The 16,853-nt window shown below is 43.0% G+C and overlaps 1 long non-coding RNA gene across 1 annotated transcript; it reads left to right on the top strand.

The window, feature by feature from the left end:
- Positions 1 to 823: 823 nt before the first annotated feature.
- Positions 824 to 4,025, top strand: LOC309538986. Its single transcript, XR_014222579.1, has 2 exons — positions 824 to 1,969; positions 3,793 to 4,025. It is a non-coding gene; the product is annotated as an uncharacterized lncRNA (long non-coding RNA).
- The last annotated feature ends 12,828 nt before the right edge of the window (positions 4,026 to 16,853 follow it).

The raw sequence follows: 16,853 nt of genomic DNA, 5'->3' as shown, positions 1-16,853 counted from the left end.
GAGCAGCATTGCTAAACAGGTCTGTTCTAGATTAGCCAATAAGTCCTGCATGGACCTCTTATCCCAGGGATCCTTAAACAATTTAGCAATGTTCATCTACATGTTACTGCAATGGCCTAGGAGTTCACTCTCCCCGCTGCCCCAGGTAGGCATTGGAAAGCTTGAATGACATGGATTTTGCAGTCACTGGATTGCCAAGCTGTCAGGAAAGATGGCAACGATAGCATGGGAATGACCTGCTTAATTTGACCCATCCTTGTTGTTCCAGGCTTCTGAAGGCAAGCAAATCCGGTAATGCTGTAGATAATGCAGAAAGGGATCCTTTACTTTGCTCATACTAAAGTTCACTTATCTGAACTTGTGCAGTTATCTGAACATGTGCAACTCATGTGAAGCAACATGTGTGTGAACCTCCCTAAACATATTCAGATAGTCCAGAAATAAGTGTTTCATATGCCCCAACATTTCTCCAGTGAAAATAGGGACGTCCCATTCCATAATGATAATTTTACTAGTTATACCCCACACATCTTACTGGGCTGCCCCAGTCACTCTGGACAGCTTCCAACATATATAATAACATAATAAAACATTAAACATTAAAAAACAAGGCTGCTTTAAGATAGTTTGGGGGGTTGGATAACTCCATACTCTCCAACATTTCTCCAAGGAAAATAGGGATATCCTAAGGAAAAGTGGGACATTCCGGGATCAAATCAGAAACTGGGATGGCTTCTCTAAATCTGGGATGTCCCTGGAAAATAGGGACACTGGGAGGGTCCAGTGTTTTGTGCTGGAATTCTTGTAGAATCTAGAACAGAACCAAGTTATTAATGCTATTGTTACCCAAGTTGTTTGGTGGGGGGGAACACCCCTAAACCCTAGAAATTAATAAATGGTAGGGTTTTGATTATTTGGAGTATTGAAGGGAAGATATCAGGCCTGTGGGCAAATACAGGCTAAGCTTCCTTTCCAAGCTAGTGTGTCACCTGGGATAGAGGTGTTAACATGGCAACGGGCCTTGATGACCAATCTTAGCGGAATCTTGGGCTTGGGCAGACAGAAGGTTGCTAAGGTAACAGGGTGCGAGGTGACTGGAAAAGAGTGTCTTGAGCAAGGTTTGCTGGGAAGAAGAAAGGAGAACAAAGACTGAAATCCATCTTGGGCAGGCTGGCTGAAAGCTGGCTGGGAGCACTGCACTGCTGTAGGGAACAAGCCCCTCTTAAGTTGACCATGTTGTAAAATATGGACTCCCTCTATCTAAACTCAGGTGTAAATATGTGAATAAATCATATTTCTTAAATCTATGACAGATGTTTTTAGCCTACAACTTCCATGATCCCTAGCTAGCAGGACCAGTGGTCAAAACATCTGGAGGGCCGAGGTTGAGGAAGCCTGACTTAGTGGGTATTGCTTGTTATCAGAATACTTCCATTTCATTATTAGCAGCACAATCCTATGCTTGTAGACTCGGATGTAAGTGCTACTGGATACTTATCCTAGGATTGTAGAGGACTGTAACCCGAAATCCCTGTTTGCTTATGCAATCCCCACATCTACCTTCTTCACTTTGGTGCCCTTCAAATGTTCTGGATTGAAGCTTCCAACATCTGCGACCATTGGCCTCTGCATGGTGGAAATGCATGGTGAGATCCTATGGATTTTTCTCTGTAAAAGTCATTCATCGCTTACCTGAGTTACCATGCTATATTGACAGTAGGCGAGGGAGAAGTGACCATATTTTACTTTATCCACAGGGTATTGTATCCCTTGCTGCAATGTGTGAACATATGTGCACTGTGCATATCTGTTTTCCATTCAGCTTTCATTTCCTCCCTCGCAGGTTGTGAACTAAATAGCAGCTGAGTGCCTCCCCTCCCCAGCTGCGGAGAGATGTAGCATATGGTCAACACATGAAGTACTGGAAATGTATCTTCCTGGCTCCAACCCAAAATGATCTTGACTCTGCGTAAGTGGCTCCCTCTTCTCTGGAGATTAAGAGACAGATGCTGCCCTTTGGAATGACTAAGACTGCAAAAATGACTTCGCTAAAACAGAGGCTAATGCACCTCTGTGTTGCAGTGCAAGTAGAACTGGATTTCCACTCTGCGCCATGACAACTGTGCAGCTCTTAATATAGGAATTTTACAATATGAAAGCCAACTGCTATATAACATCATGTGATGGTGATTCTGTTCAACCAGTATTTTGGCCTATTTTAATGAATGTTAACTTCATCCTGGTTTCTAAACAAGCATTGCTTTTGTCTAGGGCAGTTAATCAACTAAACATAATTGTTTGTTGATTCATCCCTTGAAACTGCCCTTTAAATCAATTAACTGTTTAATTAACCAATTGCACTGAGATAAATTTACAAATCAGCACAAACCCATTATAGGTCCTGTTTAAAATCAAAAAAATAATTGAGGTTATGATTTACTTAACAAGAACTTCCAAGAGCTGTCCTCTTTACTATTTTCTTTTTCATGCTCTGCTGTGGTAACCCCAGGAAACTCAAAGAGCTTTTCAAAAAATAGCCCTGACTGAGACAAAATGCCTCTTCCTGTTGCCACCCTGTTCTGGGATCCAGACTATAACGACAGGGGCAATGCAGGTCATAATTTAGTGGAGTTGGAAAAGTTGTATAGGGGAGGGAAAACATTAAACTTTTTACGTGGTAACTGGATCCAATTCTCATTAAGGGGCATAAATTCAATGGAATTATTTCCAGCTCGTGTTCCCCAGCAATGGGTTTTGAGAGACATACCATCTCTGACCCTGGTGGGAGCACGCAACCATCATAGCTTGTAACCTTTGATAGTTTTGTTCCCCATGAATTTGTCTAAAACTCCATCAAAGCCAAACAAGCGAAATGATGTTTGGTCGATATTATCAAAAACAGAAAAGGTTGGTTGCAGGTGTGAGGGTATTGGCGGTGAGCTTTGGGCTCCAGTGGCGGTTAGGCATTGGAATAGCGATGTGTGGGGAAGGGGAGGTGCGGCCATCACCTGCCCCTCCATGCTTAAGGGTATTCCATTAAAGGAATCCGGGGGTGTGGATCTCGTCTGAAGCCCGGGGAGGGGCTAGTTTTCTTGGTGTTAGGTACCACCTGTAGGTGATTTTCAGAGTGAGTTCTTTTCTTTTTGTTGATATGGATTTAAAGGGGGGGGGTTAGACCACATTCTGGCACATTGAGTGGGGTTAATCTCATAGCCTATGTCATCCTCCCATTGTTTTTTGATTGTGTCTAGGGCAGTGGTTTTCAACCAGTGTGCCATGGCACCCTGGAGTGCCTTGACTGGTGGTCAGGGGTGCCATGGGCAACACTGGCTTCTGAACCTCTTTTGTTCCCTCCCTCCTCTGATGCCCTCTCACATTTCTGCCTCCCCAAGGCTTGCACAGCTGTTCGTTGCAGCAGCCCTGGCTATAAGCTCTGCAGGTGAATGATACCTCTGGGAGGCACCTCTCTTTGGGGCGGGGGCTTTGCTCAGAGACCAGGGATGACAGCAGCAGCTGCCCAGAGGACTCCCAAGGAGAGGTGGGGAGGCTGAGGGAACCCTCCACAAGGGAGGATGTCCAAAAAAGGGTGAGAAGCTGCCAGCTCAGCAGGCAAGGGGTGACATAACTGGGCTCCTGAGCCCCACAGGGGTGCCACAGAAAGAATGTAGTTGGTCAAGGGAGTCATGGACTCGAAAAGGTTGAAAACCTCTGGTCTAGGGAATTTGTGAGATTTTGGAGTAGTATTTTGTATATTGCGGATACCATCCCTTTACCGTGTCCCCTTGTTGTTAGGAGGAGGTTTTCGAAGGTTGACCTATGCGACGGTGGCAGTCCTGGCAGCTCAGAAGCTGGTCAGGCAACACAAGCAATGCTGGCCGCCCTCAGGAGCTCCACAACGCCATGGCGTGCGCCATGTTTCCTCGCCCAGATATAGTCTGTTGATGCCAATGCCTAAGCCAATACTGCTCACATTCTGTAACCAATAAAGTTGTGGCCTAAATTTTGCCCATTAACATGAACCTAAATTCTGTGTCCTTGTGTCTTTATTCTCCTGGGGTGGCTTGGGGATCTTGAAGCACAATTACATCTTGTGGGAGCAAATTCTATCGTTTGACTATGTAGAAAAGTACGTACCCTTGTGTTTCTGGATATTCCAACATTCAGCTTCATTGAATGTCCCCAAGTTCTAGTATTGTGAAAAGGGGAGAACAACTCTCCACTTTTCCCACACTATTCCCAATTTTATATACCTCTATCATGCCTCACCCCAATCCCCACGTGTTGTAAATTTTACACATAGGGGTGTTGTTTCGACCTTGTGGACATTTTAGTTGTCCTCTACTGAATCCTTTAGGGATGCAGGTAGCACTGTGGGTTAAACCACAGAGCCTAGGACTTGCCGATCAGAAGGTCAGCGGTTCGAATCCCCGCGATGGGGTGAGCTCCCGTTGCTCGGTCCCTGCTCCTGCCAACCTAGCAGTTTGAAAGCACGTCAAAGTGCAAGTAGATAAATAGGTACCGCTCTGGCGGGAAGGTAAACGGTGTTTCCGTGCGCTGCTCTGGTTTGCCAGAAGCGGTTTTGTCATGCTGGCCACATGACCCGGAAGCTGTACGCCGGCTCTCTCGGCCAATAAAGCGAGATGAGCGCTGCAACCCCAGAGTTGGTCACGACTGGACCTAATGGTCAGGGGTCCCTTTACTGAACCCTTCCCCAGCTCTACGATATCTTGATAAGATAACCAGAACTGACAGAGTCTCGCCATATAATGGCGTCAGGACAGATAAAAGTCCTTTGATCAAGTCAGATCATTGGTCCACCTGTCTCAGTACAGTCTGCCCTGAATTGCAGCAGCTCTCCAGAGCCTCAGGCAAAGATGTCTCCCAATCCTAACTGGAGATGCTGGGGATCAAACCCAGAACTTTTTGTACGCAAAGCATGCATTCTGCCACCAAGCCGCGGCTCTTCCCCATGCCGTGACACTAGGAGTTTTATACTCAATCCCTTTCCCAATGATCCCTAAGATGGAGGTCATCTTTTTTTTCCAAAGCATGGGTTGACATTAGATCATCCAGGCTATTCACTGGATGAATATTTCTTTCTCGATCAGTCGCCACCAGTTCAGACCTCAAAAGATTTATGCTAAGTAGGGTTTTCTCCCTCCACCCTTATGTTCAATATCATTTTGCCTTGTCTTATCTTACCGTAAATCACATTTTCCCAGTTTAAAGCCCATTCACCTACTATGGAAGGTTCCTTTTAGAGCTCCTGTAAACCTCTGTGTTTACCACACTGAACAGCAGCCTTGGCTACCCCACTGCTGACCCCTGGCTCCAGATCATTTATGAACAAGTTAAAAACATGAGCTCCAATACTGATCCTTGAGTGACTCCACTCCTTAAATCCCTCGTGAGAACTCTCTGGGAGGAATTCAACATTGCACTCTTCTGATTGCTCCATAAATGCAAGCATTTTGACTTGCCAAGTGAAACAAACCCCCTCTCCTCTCCCTGCATGCTATTCCAGAAATTCTCCTGAAAACCTCCCACCAAAGTGGGGCATGCAAGGGGAAGAGAAGGAAGGAAAAGTCATTGTGTAGGTCTTCTGCCAACGGAACTCATTCACTGAATGCCACTCTCCATTTATCCTTGTTCTGTACTTCCTGTTGTTTAACCAGTTTCTGATACAACTTGTGCTCTTATTGCATGACTTCTACTCTTACCCAAAACTTTCATTCCAAGGTTTCAGGACAACACTACGCAGAATCATAGAACTGTAGATTTGGAAGGGACTCCAAAGCTCATCTAGCTCATACCCCAGCAATGGAGGAATCTTTTTGCCCAATGTGGGGCTTGAACCTACGACCCCAAGATTAAGAGTCTCATGCTTCAGTCAGCAAACACAAGAACCAAAACAGCTTAAAAGCAAACAAACATGCCATTAACTCTGACTACCCCTGATTAAAAATTTGCCCTCATCTATTTAAACTGCCCCCCCCATTGATTACTCAATGAAAGTTTCCATTGATTAATCTACCAATTAAGCTCCCAGCCCCCCTAGTTTCCTTTTCGGAGGGCTGTTTCTTACATTCTTCCAAATCAATGCAAAGAGACTGATGAACTCGGCTGGAACAGACTTTGAAGCAGAATGTTAATGCATGGTTTTATATATATCTTGCACAATTGCTGTTTCTTGAAGAAAGAGGCGGTTAAAATGCAAAATATTTCCAAATGCAAAAATAGCGCATTGTGTAGAAAATCTCAATGAACTTTGTGGAGGAAAATAAGAATCAGTGGCAAATGTAAAGCTCTGATTGTACTTTATTAAATCCCCCATTGTTTAATTCATGGCAAGGCTCTCCATTGAGAGAGACTGGAACACAAACCACTGAGGACTGTTATGAAGACCCACTGAAACAAACGAAAAAATATTATATTAGAATAGTGTTTGGTAAGCCATATTGATTAGGCTTCCCTTTTGGGAAGTTCTGTTCAAAGCCAAGAGTTCAAAGTTCTGTTCTCACATTCCCTCTATTCCTGATGTTCAGGGTGTGAGTGCAGTTGCTTACGTAGCTTGTATGGTACCATGCACACACAGAGAGAGCTGAAAAGACCTGGAGGAACCACAAACCTTGAAAAAGTACAAAAATAATTGTCAGGGAACTGCCATCAGCTCAGAGGCAAGAGGTGGAAGGGCAGTTGGGTTACAGGGAGCTTCCAAAGATCGTGAGAAGCAGCACTTCCTCCAGTGGGGAAGGGGTGCAGGGTTCGGAGTATGCAAGGGAGAGACACAGCACCGAGCATGAACAAAGCAGGGGGGAGGCAGGTCCCCCTCTGCCCACGCCCTCTCTGCGCAGTTGGTTTACGCGCAGAGAGGGAAGGCATAGGGTGGGGGTCAAAAGACTACTCTGCTGGGGAAAGTTTAAGGACCGTCCACTCCCAGATTCTGCTAGCAAGTGAGCAGACATGGAATTGAGTCGATCTGCATTGTGAACGTTTTGGACAGATAATAAAGCCTGGAAAAGACCAACAGGGAGTCTTGCCTGTTTGCTCTCGAGCAACCACGCCGGCACACATAACAATAATGGTAAAAGCATGAAGTCGAACCCCTACAGCCCAATGAGAATTGAGGATGCTAAATGGACAACTGACCATTTTGGTTGGTGGTATGGAATGAAAAATGCCCTAGATCTTTTGATGAAGAGTGGTATAAGAATCTAATAAATGAAATGAAAAATGAAGTGAAATGTAGAATGGAGTGTCTGGAATGCTTAACATGTATGACACTCCACGCACTACAGATCCCACTTGTGTGAATCTGGATACCATGCTAAAACAGCTTTGTAGTATCGGAACAAAACTGCTATGGTGCTAGTATAAATATGATTGATTGATTGATTGATTGATTTCTATACTGTTCAATATATTATGGTGTGCAGAAAACTGAAGCAACAACAGACAACAAAGAAAATATTACAAAAATACACAATTGCATATAAAAATGTTATGTTAGTATGCATGAGAAGCATGCGGCCTCTCAAAAAAGTTTGTCTGAGTTGTAGATGGATGTAAATTACCTACTGATCCTTTCAATGCTCCCTTTTCAAATGTGCAATATGTAATTCAGTTTTATGGGAAAGAATCCTGCTGTTTGTTTTAATGGAGGTGGAGCGCTGCCACTGGTTTCTAACTCTCACGGCCAAAGGAATCATTTCGAGACTGTAAAACGAGTAGAGGACTGCATGAAGTAAAGATAAGCCCACCGCAGATGACTCTGCTCGTGTTTATCAAGAACTTTCATGTTCTGTGTCTGATGTTTGAAGACAGCCAAATTCAGATGAAGAATGTTCATCACATGTATTTTGGAATCCATCAGTTTATGTCCTGGTTGAAGTCCTATTTCTTTCCTTTGGACTTAGTTCCCTACAAGTGGGCCTAGGAAAGCAACTTAAATATACAAGTTCTTTCATTGCAGAACCTCCAAGTGTCCCTATTTTCTAGGGATGTTCCTGACTTAGAGAAGTCGTCTTGGTTTCTGATTTGATCCCAGAATGTCCCGCTTTTCCTTAGGATGTCTCTATTTTCATTGGAGAAATGTTGGAGCTGTCTGAAGGTAATCCTGTATAGGGAAGAGTTTTTTTAAAAAAATGTTCAATGTTTTATTAAGTTTTTATATATGTTGAAAGCCACCTAGAGTGGCTGGGGCAGCCCAGTAAGATGTGTGGGGTAGAAATAGTAAAATTATCATTATGGAATGTGATGCCCCTATTTTCATCAGAGAAACGTTGGACGGTATGTCATTGTGCTTGACTGTTTTGAGTAATGGGGCATGTGATAGGAATTTTGAGGTCTTAGATATATGTTAAATGTTCATAAGTGTACCAACCAAGCACGTACATAGATCACCACAGGAAGACCGACCTGAAACCATTTTGATGACTTAAGCCCTTTTCAGTTCCACTGATTGTTAATGAAGACACGTAAAAATGTTCCCAGATCTCTCACATAAAGAGATTATGCTGCCACTGTTACACATATATTTACTTGGGAGCATGTCTCACTGACCACATTGCAATCAGTCCCCATGCAAACATAGGTTGAGAACTTTAACAGCACAACCCTATACTCACATCCTATTAAACTGAATGGGAATTACTTCTGAGTAAACATATCTGTGGAGGTACTCAGCTACTATTGAGGTACTTAACATTGTCTGCCCTTTCTTAACTGCAGCCACCCCTGCCACGAAAGATGTATTTATATCTTTCTTTCTTTCCTACCCTGGAATATGATACAATTTCCATTTTAGAAATGCTGCTTGTTTTGTAGAAAAGAGCAATTATTTCTTTAAAAGGCTCTGTTTTCCCCCAAATGGTAAAAAAACTCACCTAGTTCTTTCCCGCCCACACTGCCACATTCTGAGAACCTGGACAGCAGCTATTATTGATCCCTTCGGTTTACCTTTCAGAATGAAGAGCTGCATAAAGTGTGGCTTGTTCCTTCTCATTCCTCCTCCCCAGCAAAGAAACCTAATTAATTATACAAACGTTACCGCCGAGGAAATGTGCTTCCTTGAAGGTACCGCCTCGTGCTTGCTCTTTTCTTCTTTTTACCTTCAAAACAGTCCCCAATTAGCCAAAGAATATCTATCAAGCTTCCAGACTCCCCCCATATTGTTTGGTCGTTATGATCAGTGGCGCGATGTGGCAAATTTAGAGCTGTCCTATTAAGACGGGCCTGTAATATATTCGAGTGTTTGAGAGATCAGATCAATATGCTATATATGCAGGAAGAGGAGTGCTGTGGGAGGCTGATTTTTCACTCTTTTGTAAGGCCAAGGCTCTCTCTCTCTGTGACTCAGGGTTTTTTGTTTTTTTTTTTTGTGTGTGTGGGGGGGTAACCAGGTTGCTGCTGCGCCGGAGTGCGGGTTGGAACAAACGACTCTCCCCAAACCACCGTGGCTTAGAGTGGAGAGTTCTATTTTCAGACCAGCTCCTGGAGCAACCTTGGATGTGAAAGGCCTCTATCAGGCAAAGAGTAAAGGTTTAATGTGCAATCGCCCTCATGCCACCGACTTTAATGAAACATAATTAATGGCCTGGCAGAGGAATTAGGCCGTGTGAGGCAAATTGTTTGACCGCGAACAGAGAAGAGGCCTTAAATTCTCCTTAATCCACCCAATTCCTTATAATCCCAATGCTAATGATCTTCAAAGCAAGGGCCAATTAAAGCGATGGAGAGCAAGAGCACCTGCGTGTTAACTCTTGATGGTGCCAAGCTAGAAGTGTATTTACGGCAGACCATTTACTGTATTGCTTTTATTTCCCTTCAAAGTCTGTTGCTGACTTGGACGCTGTGTTATTTAGTTTGAGGCTGCCTGCCTTTGTTTGAGTTTTCCCCTCCCAGTGTGTTTATTAACATACAGTTAAGCTGCATTCCCAGAATGAGCCGGCCACCTTTTCTATGCAACTGGAGTGCGTGGGGATTGGGGTCCCAGCATGCTCATTCAGCAGAGATAATCACTGGAACCAAACTGACTTCTCGCAGAGAATTTGACTCCACTCACAGCAAGAGAGCAAATAGGAAATGACTCGGGGCAAGTCTTGCTAAGCTGCGAAAATGAATTAGACACACTCCTAAACAGAATGTGAAAACATTACATTCATTCAGCGAGGAAGGAGGAAAGGTTAGAGCACAAGAGGATCTTTACCACTCTTGGTTGAGGAACCGAAAGACACATCTGGGAATGCAGTACTCTTTCCTATGGTTTGGAGTTTCTCTTTCAATGAAATTCACCTGAATTTTACCATTCCAGCCTATGCCTGTTTACTCAGGCCCCATCTGCACTATCATAGAAGCCAACTCCTAGGGGCTGAGGGGTCTTTGGTCCCCCAATAAAATATTTGAGAGGGCTGGAGGGTGCAAAGTGGATGGACATTGCTATTCAAATGGTGTCTGTGCACATGTGATCGATTAAGCAGGGCAAGGCTTACTTGGGTGCCCCAATATTTTATCTAAGTTGGCACCCCTGTATTTAAAGCATCATATGCCACTTTAGAACAGCCATGGCTCACCGCAAAAAAACATTTGGGATCTGTAGTTGGTTAAGGGAGCTGAGAGTTGTTAGGAGACCTCCATTCTGCTCAAAGAGCTGTGATTCCCAGAGGTTTCTGGGAATGATTGTTGAACTGCTCTGTGAATTGATAAATGGAGAGATATCAGGGCAACAGACATAATCAGGAGAAAGGGATGTAGCGAGTTGTGGGCAAGTGTGGTGTACGACACAGAGTGTTAGGTGTGATTCAGGGATATCTCGGTTGCCTTGAAGCTGACCAGGTGACCTTGGGCCTGGACCAGTCAGGACCTATCTCACAGACTTGTCTTATAGAATGAGAGGAGGGAGCTTCTTGGAGGAATGCCATGGCACACATATAATCAATAATAAAAGCCAATCAGAGGTTAAGAGAGGATGTGATTTCACTAGGAAATGTGTATTGTGTTGGCCACATACTGCATCTTCTAGATCACTGGTTCCACACACTCCTGGGCCACTTGAAAATTCCTGAAGTTCTTGGTGGACCAGTTAATGATTTTTTTCTGCCTATGGTAGCAATTGTATGGTGTTGTGCTATAATAATAATAATAATAATAATAATAATAATAATAATAATAATAATAATAATTGTACCCCACCCATCTGACTGCGTTGCTAGGTGCTGTGTGATTTTTAATTGCATATGTATTTCTTACATATTGTATCTCACTGTATTGCAATTTGAATGCTATAGAATTCAGTTTTCAATGCAATAACATGCAATATAAGAAATAAAATACACAATAGAATACAATTAAAAATCAATATAAATATTTCATGTAATGGATGTGCTGGCGGCAGTCTTCAACCACAAATCCACAGATGGACCACCTCATTGAAGCTCATGGGCCACTGATGGTCCACGGACCACAGTTTCAGAACCCCTGCTCTAGACATTGACAGCTGAAGTAAAATACTGTATTGTTTATTGGATAAGATGCACCCAAATCAGTGTTGCATGTCCACACTTTCCCTCCCTCTTGGGCTTGTTTTTAACAGATAGCATTTTCCATCCAATGTATTTCGGTCAATGGAGTTGCTAGGCATTTAAATGAGCATTACTTTTACGTCAAGGTCTGTGAGACCTCTTGCTGTTATCCATCATTCCAAAACCAGACATTCCAAAACAAATACAGTTAATAGGATCTTATTTATTCCAAGCACACACTCCAAAACTGGAATTAATCTGACCTAGCTATTCTCCAATGACCTGCATTCCTCCCTCCTCTCCATCTTTGCCCAGCTCCTTTTCAGGCTTCTAGGTACAATTCTACACATGCAGTACACAACCACATCTATTTTCCTGAAACAGGATGAGCTAGCCGTAGCACTCTTTTTCTGAACAAGTTTCTGCATGTCAATTAAGACCCAGAAGAAGAAGGAGAAGGAGAAGAACAGCCTCAGTGGCTTTTTGTGAAGTAAAGCAGGTTGCCACAATTACACAAAACACAATACTAGCTGCCATGAACTTTAGCCATCATTCTGTAGTGAAAGGCTTTACAAAAAGGTAAGAAGTTCAAGATGGGTTGACAGGATATTTATTTGTCTTCTACCTCATCCAAATGGATGACTAAGAAGTTTTGTTGCCAGACTAGATGTTCCTTTTCATAAAATTTGCTAATAGGGACATAGTTTAGTTGCTCGACCCACTAACAAACCCTCCCCTTCTGTTCTGTCTGCATTTTTTAAAATTGCCATTGTGCTGAAAAGCAACACAATACGACATTGTGTGTCTGGAAGTTATCTTTCTATACAGAGGGTGTGTAATTAGTGTGAGGGGCGGAAAGTGTCAAGCAACATTTGAAAACGGTAATTTACTCTCTCTTGTGGCTGTTATGTTGACAAACTCAGCCCCTGCCTTGCCTAATGGAATTCATGCTTTTTATTTTCTCAATCTTTTCTTTCTTTCTTTCTTTCTTTCTTTCTTTCTTTCTTTCTTTCTTTCCTCCCCAAATCTGAAAAATGGGTTGAAAATTCTATCTTGCTGTGGAAATTACAGGACCTTTATGTTCCATTTCTTCAGCTTATTTAGTGATGGATAATGCCATGTCTCTTGGAAAAGGAAGTAAGAAATATCCACCATGAGGCTCTGCTTCTGTTGTGTCAAATGAATTTACCTATTAAGCAAAATTTAAAATATGAGAACCATTGTGGCAACACGAAATTGCTATTGCGTTGGTTCTAGATCAGGAGTGGGCCATCCAGATTTTGTTGAACTACAACTCCCTATTGGTAAATACGCTCCTGCGACACCCTCTGGAACAGCATAATAGAACATCCACATGGCTGGAGTCCAGGAGTCCAGGAAACACCGTGACACCCACTCTGCATTAGCAGAGTAAGCAAAAATTGGATTGGTAGGAATATGGCATCAAATCTTTATTTACAGCTTCAAAATATCATATTACCCTCTGCAATGGGAGAATGAAATACTGACACTCCCATCAGTCCAGCAAGCATGACCAGAGATGATGGGATTTATAGTTCAGCAAATATCTAGAGGTGCAAAAGGTTCCTCACACCTAGTTTAAATTAAGGAAGTGGGGCCTACAATAGAAAGTTCACTCCCTTCCCCAGCTTTCTTGCTATGTCTTGTCCTGCCATTCTCTCTCTCTCTCTCTCTCTCTCTCTCTCTCTCTCTCTCTCTCTCCTTGTCTCAGTCTCCTTCAAGCTTCTCTCCTACTCCTTACACACACAGCTGTGAGCATGGAAGCATTTGACAGTCTCTTGTGCAAGCAAGAACAAAAGGCAATGGAATTTCATAAGGGTGAATCACACACGAGTGCCATGCGTTCTCCCCATAAAATATTTGTGCTATCTTTTGCAATGCTTTTGCCCCTAAAATACACTTATTTGATAGGCATTTCCTAGTTTAAAACACGCACCTTGTGCATTTAAATCACACACACCCCAAACCCAAAGCTGCATTGCAGAAGTGAGGAATCCAGTTGATAACTGAATCCCAATCTGAATATGTGTCTAGGAATGGCAAATTAAGTTGGTCTGCTTTAAAATGCAGACCAAATGAATTTCTTATCCATCCCCAGTGTGAATAAAACATCTGCACACAAACAGTTTTGTTTGGTGCTAAGCTAGACCCCAAAATATTTTAAAGCTATGCATCTTATTATCCTTGTGGACATATTTAATATGTTCCACATTTAGGCCAGCCCTTGGCCATTTTCTACTGAAGAAACATCCTGAAGCCATCCTCCATTCCTCAAGAGGAACAATAGAAGGACTGCCCCACATCACCTAGCCAAGAGTCTAGCAGATGTTTGGGAGGGGAGCAAGCTATGTGCTGGTTATCACTTCGGCGCTGAGCTTACTTTCTGAGGCCAAGGAAAGTTTTAAAAGTGAAAGTGAACCTGAACCCTGGTTCATCATAACATGCAATTCAAACCATTACAAAAAAGTATACTCTTTTAATTCACAATACTATCCTTCAATACAAAATAAATTCAGGCTTGCTTACAAAATAAAAACAAGTATAAGAAGATGGTGAAATTAAAATTGATAAAAGAATAACAAAGCCTTCACGTTCTTTCCATTTGGGGCATTTACTGTGGAAGAGCCACACTTTGCTCATTCAAATTTTGGTATACATTTGCATACTGTGAGCAAAACATCTTCTCTTGTTTGCCTTGTGCAGTTTCCATATTTTTCCAGAGCTTGGAAAACCCAATTTATCTTCTTCTTCTTCTTCTTCTTCTTCTTCTTCTTCTTCTTCTTCTTCTTCTTCTTCTTCTCCTCCTCCTCCTCCTCCTCCTCCTCCTCCTCCTCCTCCTCCCCCCTCCCCCTCCCCTCCCCTCCCCTCCCCCTTCCCCTTCCCCTTCTTTTTTAAAAAAGCCATAGCTGAATTATTTCCAAGGGTGTACATGGTTTATTACGCTGCTCTCTTGGTTGGTTATGCTCATATAAATGGCTCTAGACAATTATTTCTCTATGGTGCTTCTTCTTTAGCAATCAGCTCTCTCTTCCAGCTTTGTTTTTCCAAATACCATTGTCCCTATATCTGTCCCCCCCCGCCCTGCTCTTTCTCCCCCTTCTCAAACTACATCAGTGGAAGACATCACACAACCACAAGGGAGAGGAAGTACAGTGGTACCTCGGGTTAAGTACTTAATTCATTCTGGAGGTCCATTCTTAACTTGAAACTGTTCTTAACCTGAAGACCACTTTAGATAATGGGGCCTCCTGCTGCCGCCGCACCGCCAGAGCACGATTTCTGTTCTTATCCTGAAGCAAAGTTCTTAACCCGAGGTACTATTTCTGGGTTAGCAGAGTCTGTAACCTGAAGCGTATGTAACCTGAAGCGTATGTAACCCGAGGTACCACTGTATTTTACTGTTCCCTGCACCCCCACAGTGTTCCCAAGAAAATTACCTCCTTTGCAACATTTGGGTCTGGAGAAAGAGAAAATACTGACTTGGCTACAAAGTGTTAGAAGTCTGGAAACAGAGTTGCCATTCCACTTCCAGCTTAAAGCAAAACATTAATGATTGCGTGCTGCTAGATTATTCACACCTGGAAGCACATCTGGTCAGAAAGGACTTTTCTTGGCTCCTGGTGATGGGGGAGGAAGGGCAGAGAATGGAAGAACCAGTGTGTCTAGGTGGGAACTAAACTCTACAACAATTTTTGGAGACAGACCCTTTAAATTTTCAAGTGCCACAGAAAAAGTTTCATGCATGCAGCCTGATCCTATGCATCTATATTCAGGAGTAAGACCCAATGACTTTAATCCACCACTCTCTAAAGCCTGCAGAAGACACTACATAAATTACTCATTTATTTTTTTAAAAGACAGAATATAAATCTTTTCGGTGGCTTTAAGGACATTTCGCAGATCTTTTACAGAGACAAAATTCCCATTGTTGCTTATTTCACTGCAGGAGACCTCTAAATCTCTGAATGCACATCTACTTTCTTTTCTTTTTTTTGGGGGGGGGGGAAACCACCCTGAAATTGTCTGAATCTCAGAATTGACTGAAAAGCCTAAGATGTTGGAAAACACGGTGTCAGCAGCTCAAATGCCTCCAACCCAAAGTAATTAATGTCTTCCGTAGCTCTAGAACTCCTCTTATATCTCGGTGGTTTTGAACAGAGATATAAACTCTCTGAACCTGATTGCTGAAGACTGGCTGGAAGCAAAGGAACAAAGTGAGCAGGCAGACGTGTAGTTTTTGATGTGCACGAAAAGACAGTGTCCTTTCTTTCACTCCCGATATTAGAAAACAGCACCAAACCTTTCATCCTGTTAAAAGAGAGGCTGGTCGCTTGTTAATCTTGGGGGAAGACAGATGTAGAATTTCAGGAGTGGCGGAGGTGCCTTCCAAAGCCAGTGCAAACACATATTTTGGTCATGGGATGACTTTTTCCAGGTGGGCTGAGAGGGACATATATAAAGGTAAATGGGAGAGAGGTAGATGGGAGAGCTTTGCATTAAGAAGATTCCAGCCTGAGTCCCTGGAATCTCCATTTAAGGGTTAAGTAGCAGGTGATGGGAAAGGACTGGATGCTGGTCAGAAAAATAATAACATTAAGCTCCACGGACAAATAGTCTGACCTGATTTAATGCAGCTTCCTGTGCTCTTTTTTTAAAAAAAATATTCTATCAGTTTTCAGCATGATCCAGTTTGAAATGGAGGAACGTTGGCTGTGGGCAGGCAACAAGTGGCTAGTGTCCATGACGTCTTCCCGTCTTCGGTTATGTTTTGTAGCAGATCCACTCCTTTGATCCGGAACCGTTGTCCTTTTGGAAGGGGCACACACAGAGCAGTGAGGAAAGGAGGGGACAGTTCCCTAAGCCAATCAGATCAGCCAAATTGACTCTAGTGGTCACGGGGTTGGCAGATGTTGCGGCCAGATTGCCTCCATAGTTTCTGGCAACTGCACCAGTGTTCCAAAAGTGTGTCTTTTTTATATACCGAATTTTCGCTCTATAAGAGGCACCAGACCATAAGATGCACCTAGTTTTTGGAGGAGGAAAATAAGAAAAGAGGGATTGCTGTGCAGACACACACATTTCCCCTTACTTTTTTGGGAGGGAAAAAGTGAGTCTTATAGAGCAAAAATACGGTATATAGCATGGCCTCACCTTCTTTTTAGATTATCTGTAAATGGTGGGAGAAGATATATGTACACATGAGGATACTCATGTAGCCAGTTTTCTGTGGCCACATGAGATGGCAAGATTGATTTTTCCTGGTTAGGACAATACTCCTTAGATTACTGTAGAACAGTTTTTGTGGGTGATAAT

The sequence above is a fragment of the Podarcis vaucheri genome (genome assembly GCF_965113315.1).
Source record: "Podarcis vaucheri genome assembly, chromosome: 8".
Lineage (NCBI taxonomy): Eukaryota > Metazoa > Chordata > Lepidosauria > Squamata > Lacertidae > Podarcis > Podarcis vaucheri.
Note: the sequence above shows the minus strand (reverse complement) of the source record. Positions and strands in the feature narration are given on the sequence as shown.